The 11,198-nt window shown below is 39.7% G+C and overlaps 1 protein-coding gene and 1 pseudogene across 1 annotated transcript in view; one reads left to right on the top strand and one right to left on the bottom strand.

Annotated features, from left to right (window-relative positions):
• Positions 1 to 11,198, top strand: part of LOC102865910 (extended synaptotagmin-2-like) — a 183,440-nt gene that overhangs the window by 87,669 nt on the left and 84,573 nt on the right. The gene's annotated exons all lie outside the window — the stretch shown is intronic.
• On the bottom strand, positions 10,332 to 11,006 carry LOC102865106 (annotated as a pseudogene).

The raw sequence follows: 11,198 nt of genomic DNA, 5'->3' as shown, positions 1-11,198 counted from the left end.
AAAAAAATTTATATTTTTCTATTAATTTCAGTGAACATCTACAATTATTTTCGAATTCTATTCCCCCGCCCTTGTACTTTCCCCCCGCCCCCCCCCCCCAGTTCACTCCTCTCCTTGAAAAGCAAAATAAAAACTCCTTCACTGGTATACAATCCGCCCCCACACCCACACCCCCATCCCAAATACACTCCACTCTGCAAACCTCAAGTTGTTTTTTGTTACTGTTGTTTTTAACCTAGACGTTTCTTAAATGATTCACTTTTGGAACATAGCTCAAGCAGTGTAGTTTCATGGCTGAATGATAGTCTTAGGTATGGCTGGTATTATATTCCTAATTCTGTTACTGTGTACTCTGAATAGCTCATTTAATTTCTCTAAGCCTCTGTTTCTTCATCTAGAAAATGGAATAACAGTAAATTCCTGCTGTATTATTGTAATATTGTATATGAAGACTAAATCTCAATAAAAGTAAAACACATGAAGGGGGAAAAAGGAAATCCCCCTACCTTGAGGTTTATCTATCTGTTAAGTCCTGACACCAAAAGTAGATTATAGGTAAGGAGAAATTATTGGGTAAGTGTTCTGATGAGAACTAGAACAAAGTAGTGATTATCATTGGATGTGTCTTAGGGATCAGTAACTTGTTGCTTGTTTTAACTTGATCATTGTTGGATATGCCTCTGCCATACCTTCTTAGGACTATTTCAGGATCCTGAGGCCCTTTTTAGATTTATCCCTAGGGTACGGATTAAACTGGAGGGGATCCAGGAGCTCTTTTCCAGAACTACTCCAAGAGATGTTCCCAGGCTGGTTCGGAATTTATCTTCTGGGAGTTGTCTGCTCTGGGAGTTGCTTGCTTGTTGACCTTTGAACCACAGACTGACTTCTCCATCTGAAATACAGAAACAATGCCTACCTTTGAAATGACTTTGAGAACAAATTTAGACCTAATTAGTAGGACACCAGCAAGTGAGATACCCTATGTGGGGTAAAAAAACTTAATCAAAGAAAGACTTTCTTTTAAAATAAAAATTCTGTATTTTGATATTAGAATGGGACCAAGAATTTGAAGGCCATTGAGACTGATCTTCCCTGTTTCCCTCTGTGCCTTGACTCTGCGACTTCCCTTTCCTTTGAGATGAGCACCCTTGGGTTCTCTAGTGTATGTACCAAAAGCAGGGCTGCTGCCAGGCCCCAGGCACATGGCGCTACATAGTAAGACATTCAGTCCCCAGTTCTCTCTTCCTCTTATTTCCCTATTCCAGCTTGGCCAACCAGATGTTTGTTGTTGTTGTTGTTATGTGCCGTCGAGTCGCTTGCGACTCATAGCGACCCTATGTACAACAGCCCTAAACTCCGCTCTGTCCTGTGCCAATAGCACTGTCTCTGACACTCCCATCCCAATTATCCCAGTCACTGAATCAATCCACCTCATAGAGGGCCTTCCTCTCCTGCGCCGTCCCTCCACCCTCCCAAGCAAAAAAAAAAAAAAAAGTTACAGTGTTTAACAGGGCTTCCAGATGCCCAATAAGCTTCCAGACATGGCAACAGTAAAATAAAGCAAGGCAGGCAGGACTGGGCAAGACCAATTAGTAGGAGTCCACTGATGGGCCGAGTTCCAGAGAGAGAGAGAGAGACAGACAGATGGACGGACAGACGGACAGACATAGAGAGAGAGAGGGAAAGAGATAGAGATATAAGTTTGGTACTTGATCTTAAGGTTTAGAGACGTTTTCCTGGTCCTTCCTCACTTTGATGGGCCCTCGGTCCCTGGATCTTGGGTGGAGAGTTCACTTTTCTTGCATAGAAAAGTTTACACTCTAGTCTAGGGCTCGAGTGCACTTGGAGCTTTAATGGTCCGAGCCTTGTACTCTCCATGCTCTAGGTTAGCACACTAGGTCTTGTAAGCATTGCCGTAAATCTGTTCTGACTCACAGCGATTATAGGGCATAGAGCAGAGCTGCCCCTTACTTCCCAATACTGTAAGGCCTTATGGAACCAGACTGCCGCATCATTGTCTGGGAAGTGACTACTTTCATTAGGAAAGCACTTGAACTGTGGCACCATCAGGCTTCACTCCAAGGGTAGAGCTGTTTTTGTTGGTTTGGGTTTTCTTTCCCTCCTTTTGTCTGATCTTTTCTCCTCTTTAGCCACATTGGTGTTTTTATGTATACTCTGTGTCCATAGTGGCCCCTTCTTCTCCCTCCCATGACTTAAAGCTATTGTTCCTTAACCGGAAAGTTGTGAGTTTGCCTTTGGACAGTAGCAGCAACTGCTCTCCTCCCTCAGGCCTGCAGCATCAGGGGAGCCTCCTCATGTGCTCAGTTCTGTGTGGACACAGTGAGGTCTGGGGGTGTGGGGACTGCTGACCAAGTGGGTGCGGATGCCCCTGTGGCTGCAGGGACTTTGGCCTCTCCCTCTGACCCTTACCGGAGCCTGGGTAGTATTCGCAGTTTGCTGTTGAGAGCCCAGAGTGGGCAGCTGGAATCCGCACAGTTGCTTCACAGCAGAAAGCTCTGGCCGTCTGCCTCTGTAAAAGTTGAAAGTCCTCTCAAGCAGGTCTATTTTGTAACTCATGAAGTTTCCATATGTCAGAATCAACTAAACCAAACCGAGTATGGGTATGGTCATCAACAATTAGAAATTGTCACTGGAATGGTTTTACCTTTTTTTTAGAAGTCTGCTCCCAGCCAGCTGCCTGCGCCTTGTGCCCTTTAGGAAGTGCCTCTAAGGGAACCCTTCACTCTATTGGTTGCCCTGCGGCCTTAGCTTGCTGATGGCTCCAAGAACGATACTCATCTTCCAGTTTTCTGCATCCTGCATGGAAATGGAAGGTCCTGGGAGCTTGGGAAAATATAGGAGAAATACCCATGAACTTTACCAATAGCCCAACTGTACGTAAAAAACTGAGCAAGGTTGAGAGCCCTCAGTGTGTAGTTTCAATAGATTTTCTCAGAGTAGTCTTATTCTGTGCTGTATGTATGAATGTCTTTAGGATGCCTCACATTGTAAGTGCTCAAATGAATAATTGCTGTTGCTGAACTATATGAAGTTTACTACATCCACCAGATGCTTTATGGAAAAGTAGAAGAGAAGAAGGTCATTTTTGAGGTTTTCATGAAATATATACATTACATGGAATATGTGAATTTATCTATGTTGAAATATGAGAATACTCTATTTTATAATTTTGTAAACCATGTTATACATCCTGTTTCTCATAAGAAAAGTAATAGAGCTCAAAGAAATGGTTTTCATCTCTTTTAGAAATACAAGTTTCAGTCTCCAGTTTCCTAAAATACATGTCTTAGTCACCCAGACACAGTGGTGTCAGTTGTTGTTAGATTTGCTTTTGCGTAGGAAGAAATCACAGTGATTTTGTGCTTTTCAAAAAGCTCTCTCTAAAGCACTGCTTTTACCCTGTCTTTCCTCCAGTCTTCCTCCACTATGTCTAGCACATAGAAGTTTTAAAATCTCTCTCTTCTCCTTTTCTCTCCATCCCTCTCTCTCACACACATACACACACTCTGCACATATGCATTCTCTTTCTTCCAATGCTACCTTGTTCTTCCGATCTCAGAAATATGCCCTAGAGCATGTGGGTGCCTTGCGGGTATGTCTTCTTTTTGTTACCCAAATCTCTTTTCTTTTGAAAACCTAGCTGAATTCTGTTCTTCCAAGAATTCTGCACCCGCCTCACTGACATTTTGTTTCTCAAAGCTTCTAAATGTTGATCAGTCTTTTTGCTATGTGCCAAGTCTATGTACACTATCTCCTATCTAGTTTATGATTTCTTAGATTAAAATTCCCTTGTTTTATATTTTTTACATGTCACAGTCAATAATATTCTTTTGAGGTTTTGTCTTGCATAAACTAATGAAGCTGTTTTTTTGAAATGGTTCTGCATCGTGTTGATAGAAATATTCTCTAGCTATTTGGCTTTTGTTTGACCTGTTGGAGTGTTAGTATGTAGGCATGAGCATATTATCTGCATTAACGGAGAAAGAAACTGCTACAAAAATAAAAATAATTGTATGATGTTTATATGTAACATAGAAGCATTTTGAGGTTATGTCTCTGATGGTGATAAGATTACTTTCAATTGTTGTTGTTGTTGTTGCTGCTGTTGTTGTTGTTTTGATGTTCCATCCAGTCGCCTGCGACCAGTAGTGACCCTGTGTACAGCATCTCTGAACCTTCCCTGTCCTGAGCCAATCTGGCTAATTCCAACACACCACACCCCATTGCTCCAGTTACTGTATCAATCCATCTCATCCAGGGTCTTCCTCTCCTTCACTGTCCCTCCACTCTTCTGAGCATGATGTCTTTCTCCAAGGACCAGTCTCTCCTGACCACATGCCCAAAGACGAAGCTTCAAAATCCTAGCCTCTAAGGAGAAGACTTCGTTTCACCTTCTCCAACACAGAGCAATTTGTTTTCTGGCAGTCCGTGGTATGGTCAAGACTCTCCTCCAGCACCACAATACAAAGGTATCAATTATTCTTCTGTCATTCTTAGTCATTGTGCAGCTCTCTGAAGCATAACAAATAATTGCAAAGACCATGGCCTGGATTTAAGTGCACCTTAGTCTCTAGATTGCATCGTTGCTTTTCAGCACTCTAAAGAGGTCCCTGACAGCAGAGTCTTGATTGTCTGACTGCTGCTGAGTGGTGATTGTGGAGCTGAGAAAGCTGTAATTGCTAATAACCTCTTCTCCATCTATCATGGTGCTGCCAGTTGGCCCTATGGTGAGAATCTTTGCCTCCTTGATGTTAAGCTTTAATCCCTATTGAAGGCTGCAGTCCTTGACCCTCTATAGCAAATGTTTCAGGGCCTCCTCAGTTTCAGCAAACAGGGTTGTGTGAATCTGCATACTGTAGATTGTTGATGAGTCTTCATTCAATCTTGATGCTACAGTCCATAAGGCCCTACTTCCCAAATGATCTGTTTTGCATACAAATTGAAAAGATACGGAGACAGGATGCATCCCTGACACACTCTTTTCCTGATTTTGAACCGTGCAGTGTTTCCTTGCTCTGTTCTGAGAACTGCTTCCTGGTCTTCAGACTCTAATTGTTGCACTAGAGAGTTGAAAAGCCAAAGCAAAGGGAAGAAATAAAATAGTTAAGGAACTAAAAAGAAGATTTCAAAGGGCAGCTCAGGAAGACAAGGCAAAATATTTAATGAAATGTGCAAGGAGCTGGAGTTGGAAAATCAAAAGGGCAGAACTCACTCAGCATTTCTTAAGCTGAAAGAATGAAAGAACAAATTCAAGCTGCGAGTTGCAATGCTTAATGATGCTATGGGTAGAATAGTTAATGGTTCAGGAAGCATTAAAAGAAGATGGAAGGAGTAAACAGAGTCATTGTACCAAAAAGAATTGACTGACACAGAAGAATTTAAAGAAACAAAGAGACAAAGGTGATGAAGGAAGAAGTTCAGGCTGCTCTGAAGGACTTGGCAAAAAATAAGCCCCAGGAACTGATGGAATACCGATTAGGATATTTCAATAAATAAAGGCTACCCTGGATGTGCTCATCAAGTTGTGCCAGGAAATCTAGAGGATGACTGGAAAAAAAATCGAACAGTATCTCTAATATCACCCACTAGCAAAATCCTGCTGAAGATTATCCAGAAACGACTGGAACACTACCAGAAATACAGGCTGAGTTTAAAAGAAGTTGTGACACTAGAAACATTATTGCCAATGTCAGATGGATCTTGGCAGAAAGCAGAGTACCAGAGGAATGTCAACTTGTGTTTTATTGACTGTGCAGAAGTACTTGACTATGTGGATCACAATAAATTGTGACTAACCTTGAGGAAAAGGGAAATCCCAGAACACTTGATTGTGCTTATGTGGAACCTACACTTTTAATTATAGGATTTCTAGGAAGCCCACAATCAGATTAACGGTATTAACTTTTACAGTGATATCTAATTGTGTTGTTGTTGTTGTTATGTGCCATCAAGTCAATGTAACTCATAGGGATCCTGTGAACGGATCAGAACCTTGCCCTGTCCTGCGCCATCCTCATGGCCTTCTGACATGCTTAATCCCTTTGTTACATTCACTCTTTCAGTCCATCTTATTGACAGGCTTCTTCTCTTTCTCTGACCCTGGGAACAGTGTGATGTCTTTTTCTGAGGACTGGCTCCTCCTGACCACAGGCCCAAAGTGTGTGGGACAGTTTTACCATCCTTGTCTCTAAGAGACTGAATTGCTCTTTTGGCAGTCTGTGGGATATGCAGTACTTTTCATCAGCACCACAGTTTGTAACTGTTTTTTATACCGCATTTACTATGCAGCAGGCCAAGTATTGTAGTTATTGACATTATTTTGTTTGGTCCTCAGAACCCTGTTTTTGGTGGTATTTTCATATTCCTCCTTCGATGAGGAAACTAAAATGCAAATCTCTTTAAATTGGAACGTTTATTAGGGACATTTCAAATATTAGCGTTAGTTCTTGAAAATTTAGTAGATGATACTGGATTTAAAGGAGTGCTGTATTAGGGCTGACCCCCCCACCGTTCCCCTAGCTACTAATGGACAGATGATAAAGTTTGTGTTTTCTTGGAGATGACTTCCCTCTGAAGAAACTCAGAACTCTACTTTAGTGAGGTAAAGGAAGAAGGTATTCACTGGCTCCAGTAACTGTAACCCACTGTGAAGAAGGACGGTGAGTGATGTCCACTTCCTACAGTGGCTTTCCATCCACTTTTATTACCCTCTTCCCCTGCCTGTCCTCTGTTTGGCATGTAGATATGACTGTCTGATTAATTTAATTGTGGGAGAGGAATTTAAGAATTCTCCTTCCAGGACATGAACTGGAACATGCCTGAATGCTATCTAACTCTGTGGACAGGAGGCTAGCTTTGAGGAGCCTAGGCGAATGATTATGGGTGCTTTTCTGCTTCTCTCTGCCCTATGCATTCAATGAATAATAAATGCCTATTGATCACTCTGCTAGAGGTGTTTGATCAATGCTCTGTTCAAAACAGCTCCTCACTAAGAACGTGTGAATATAGTGACATTACAGGTGGTATTTTATTTGTTAGGTGCATTGTGATTATGATTTATGGTTTCTCTGACAGTTCATTGTCATTCTCCATAGACATTTAGAGACATGGAATATTTTTAAAAATGAATTTTATTTTTATTGCTGATAGGATACACAGCTTTAATCTATTACCTGTTTAGCAATTGTCTGAGTACAATCCAGTGTAATTCTGCAATCAGTACAATGCAATACTGATTACGTTCTTGAAGTTATGTATATCCATTCTCATCCTTCTCTTCAAATTATTCCTTCCTATCTAATCTTTCTAGTTGCTCTTGTGCAGCTAGATTCCTAAAAGAACTAGAATAGTGCTAGAGACGGGGATTTTTACTAGTTAACCTGAAGTACTATTTGATTTTAAGAAGTCTTAAGGGGGTATTTTTTGTTTAAGGTTTAAAGTTTCTTTCAAGACAGTAGTTTCTGGGGTTCATCTACCCTGAAAGGATCCAGAAATTCTAGTTTCCATGTGAGGAATTTAAATTTTCTTTGTAGTGGAGGATAATGGCGTTATTTCCATTCAATGGGGAGAACGTTAAATGTCTTGTAGTGTGCACGTCAGGCTCATGCCCACTGAGAAGGCCAAGATCATCCTTGCCCAGACACACTGTATAGTCATCTCTAAACAAATGTTGTGTAAGACATCTAGAATGAGAAGCCACTGTGGACTGATCTACTAGACATTCACATAGGGATTACTAGTCGAAGTAGAAGGAAGAGACATTGTCAAATGAGAAAACTTTAAAGATAAAATTAGAAAAGACCAAGGATAAATACTAAGTGAAGATTGCTTGGAAGACAGCAGCAGGGAATAGCCTTTGTAAAAACAAGGAACAAAAGATTGGACTTATTAAAGACAAAGAGGAGAACTGAGATTCTGAAATCATTTCAGAGAGTGAATGATTTAGAATATGGGAGTGTGTAGCAGCAGTTGTTTTTATACTTTTAAAGGTTCAGACATAGTAGTCCTTTCTTTAAAACTTGATCATTTCTTTTTCTTTCCATGGAATGGAAAAGCTAAGGGTTCATCCTGTCGGGTTGTTAATATAGTTGTTAAAAAAGTTATGGTTAATGTTCATTTTCCTCATGGCTTTAGTTTCTTACCATAAAATTAAATGTTCTTATAAAAGTTGAATGTTCTTCATAGTTCTGTGACTCATTCTCAACTTGAAGACTGACTTTTTAAACCAGCTTTTATATGTAGCTCTCAACGTGAATCTTTGTTTTGCTTCCTCCTGAGTTTACTCCAACAAGTTTTTTGCTCTTGCTTAAAGAACTTTTACTTATGGTGCCTTTCACCTTTTATTTTGGGGTGAGAAAAAGTAATGTAATTTTCTGTATATCTAGATAGTGTTTGGGTAATGCTGATGGCTTAGTGGTAAGAAGTTGCACTGCCAACTCAAAGGTTCATGGTTTGAATCCACAAGCTGCTCTGGGGGAAAAAGATGGGCATTCGCCTCCCATGCACTTTACTGCCTCTGAAAACCCACTGGAGGGTCAGCTATGAGTTGACTCGATGGTTCATAGTGATAACAACAGATAGTTTTTAAGAAGTTTTATTGGGGAGTACTGGTGGCCTAGTGGCAGGAAGCTGCACTGCAATCCCAGAGGGATGTGGTTCTAATCCATCAGATGCTCTGCTGGAGGAGGAACAATCTCCTCCTGTACGAGTCAGATCAGATTTGATGGTAAACACACACAAAATAAAATTTTAAAAAAATGTTTTATCTAGGTATTTTAGCTATAGAAATATTAGTGCTTGTTTAGGGAGCTTTTCACTTGTAAACTTTAAGCAATTATTTTACCATTTAAAATATTAAAAGTACTTATTTCAGTGGTGTTGCACACCCTAAAAATATCTTAAGTGCAGTAGCAAATGCCATGTTATCAGCTAGGAAAGTCACATTGCGTGTGTAGCTCAGTAGAAGCCCTTCTTTCTTAACAAAGGAAGTGGAAGTCAGCCAGTGCTCACTTTGATAATGTGATTTTTATATAGCATCTTTATGTGATGTACAAACACAGAATCTTAAGATCTCAACTGAGATCTCGAGCTTCAGTGGCTTAAGCTATCTCTTGGCATGGAAAAGGAGTGTATCCAAGAAATGCTGATGTTTAAAAAAGAATTCCTCCTAGTTTGCCCTGAATCCATGTAACTGGCTCCTCATTTTGTTGGAGGTTTTTTTAAACCAGCAATTTTTTCCTTTTAATAATTGAAGTACAAGTTTACAAATCATATTAGTGTTTGTTGAATAATTAATAATATACATATTGTTCCATAAAATTAATTAACACAATTAATTACAATGTCTGATCATTCCCATTATTGTATATGGCTTTTCCTTTTACCTGTCTTAGTAAGTGTGTAGTATCTGTTAATTTTCATTTGCCTTTCCCTCTCTTAGCCTCTCTGCTAACCATTTAAGAGAGATTCTGTGTGTAAATCTTTCTTTAGTCTCACTACTCTTACTTTCAAGGCACACTCTGCTGTACTTTTTTCCAGGACAGACTTGTTTGTTCTCTTGGCAGGCCATGGGTTATCAGCATTCTTTGCCAACATCACAATTCAAAGGCATCAATTCTTTGATATTATTTACTTATTTCCCAACTTTCACATGCTGTGAAGCAATTGAAAATGCCATGGCTTGAGCCACCCGATACTGTAAATTGCCATCTGTCCTCTTTAGCACATATCCTTGCTCCTTAGCACTGTACAGAAGTACTTGGCACCCTCTTTGCCTAATATAATGTGCCCTTTTAGTTCTTGGGTGCTGCTTCCAATGATTGTGGATCCTAATGAAATGACATTTTTTTGACAACCTTAAATCTTTTCTCTGTTTGTCATGATGTTTTGTGCTGATCTAGTTGTGGTGCTTCATCAGTATTTCCAGTCTTTGTAATTTCTTCCCAACAAAATTGTGTCATCTGCCTACCACAGCTTACTGATAAGTTTTCCTACAATCCTAATGCCGTATCTTCTTCTTTTTTTATTTTTCTTAATTTTTTTTCATATCATCATCTTCTTTTTTTTTTTTTTTAAGACAGTGAATAAATCTGTATTGAGCCATTTGGTTTACAGCACAGGGTAAAAAGAAAATATGTTTTCTTTAACCAATATTTTAGAGAGTCATAGTAAAATACTTTAGACTTACAGGGATACATTTCTCAAAAATGAAGAGCAAGTAAACAGATTTCAACTTGACTCCTTGAAATCTGTCTTAAACACAACAGTAACCAACTAATGTTATTCAATGCCTTTTTTTATCTTTGTTTAGATCAATCAATATCCACTAATTCCACTTCAAAAATTAGTTTTGCATTTGGTGGAATTTTGGCATCAGGTTGTCCCTTTTTTCCATAAGCCCATTCTGGTTCAATCTCTAGGCGAGCCTTTTCTCCCTTACTCATAGTCAAGAGGGCTTCATCCCATCCTCTGATAACTTTACCAACTCCAACCTTAAAACTTAAAGGCTTGGCGTTTTTCTTCTTCTTTGAACTTGTTTGAATATTAGTATCAAAAACAGTACCATCCTGTAGTGTTCCTGTATACCAGCAATGAACAACATATCCTTTTTTAGGAAAGTTGGTTTTATCTCCCTTTTTAAGAACAGATTTTGTATATTTTGGTGGGCCCTCTTCCAGGGTTTCTTCAGACTTGATTTCTTTGGGTTTGTCGTCATTAACTTTCACATTTTTCACCTGTTCCAACACCTTATTTATACTTTCAGTACCTTTGAAACGCTTAGTTTCAAATAGATGGTTATAGGCTGTAACTAAATGGTCCTTGTTAGCTGTCTTGGCCACATTTTTAATGTTTCCTAATAGCTTATGTTCTGCAAGAAACGAATCTGAACCGTGATCCTGGAGAAACTTGATAATGTCCTTCTTGGGCAGTTGCTCACTGCAAAGCTGCTCCACGGTCCAGGCCCACTGTGGGACATTCGCCGCCATCTTACCCCGCCGCCTCTACTCCTTCATATCTTCTTCTTATAATACCATTTCTCAGATTATTTACTCAGCACACAGATGAGATAAGTATTGGGAAAAAAATACACCTTGATACATACCTTTGTGGGGTCAAGATTGGTGGACGATTTATCAACAATCTGTGTTATGCAGATGACACAACCCTGCTTGCTGAAA

The sequence above is a fragment of the Elephantulus edwardii genome, unplaced genomic scaffold (assembly GCF_000299155.1).
Source record: "Elephantulus edwardii isolate Elephantulus edwardi_28Jun2011 unplaced genomic scaffold, EleEdw1.0 scaffold00060, whole genome shotgun sequence".
NCBI classification, from domain to species: Eukaryota; Metazoa; Chordata; class Mammalia; order Macroscelidea; family Macroscelididae; genus Elephantulus; species Elephantulus edwardii.
Note: the sequence above shows the minus strand (reverse complement) of the source record. Positions and strands in the feature narration are given on the sequence as shown.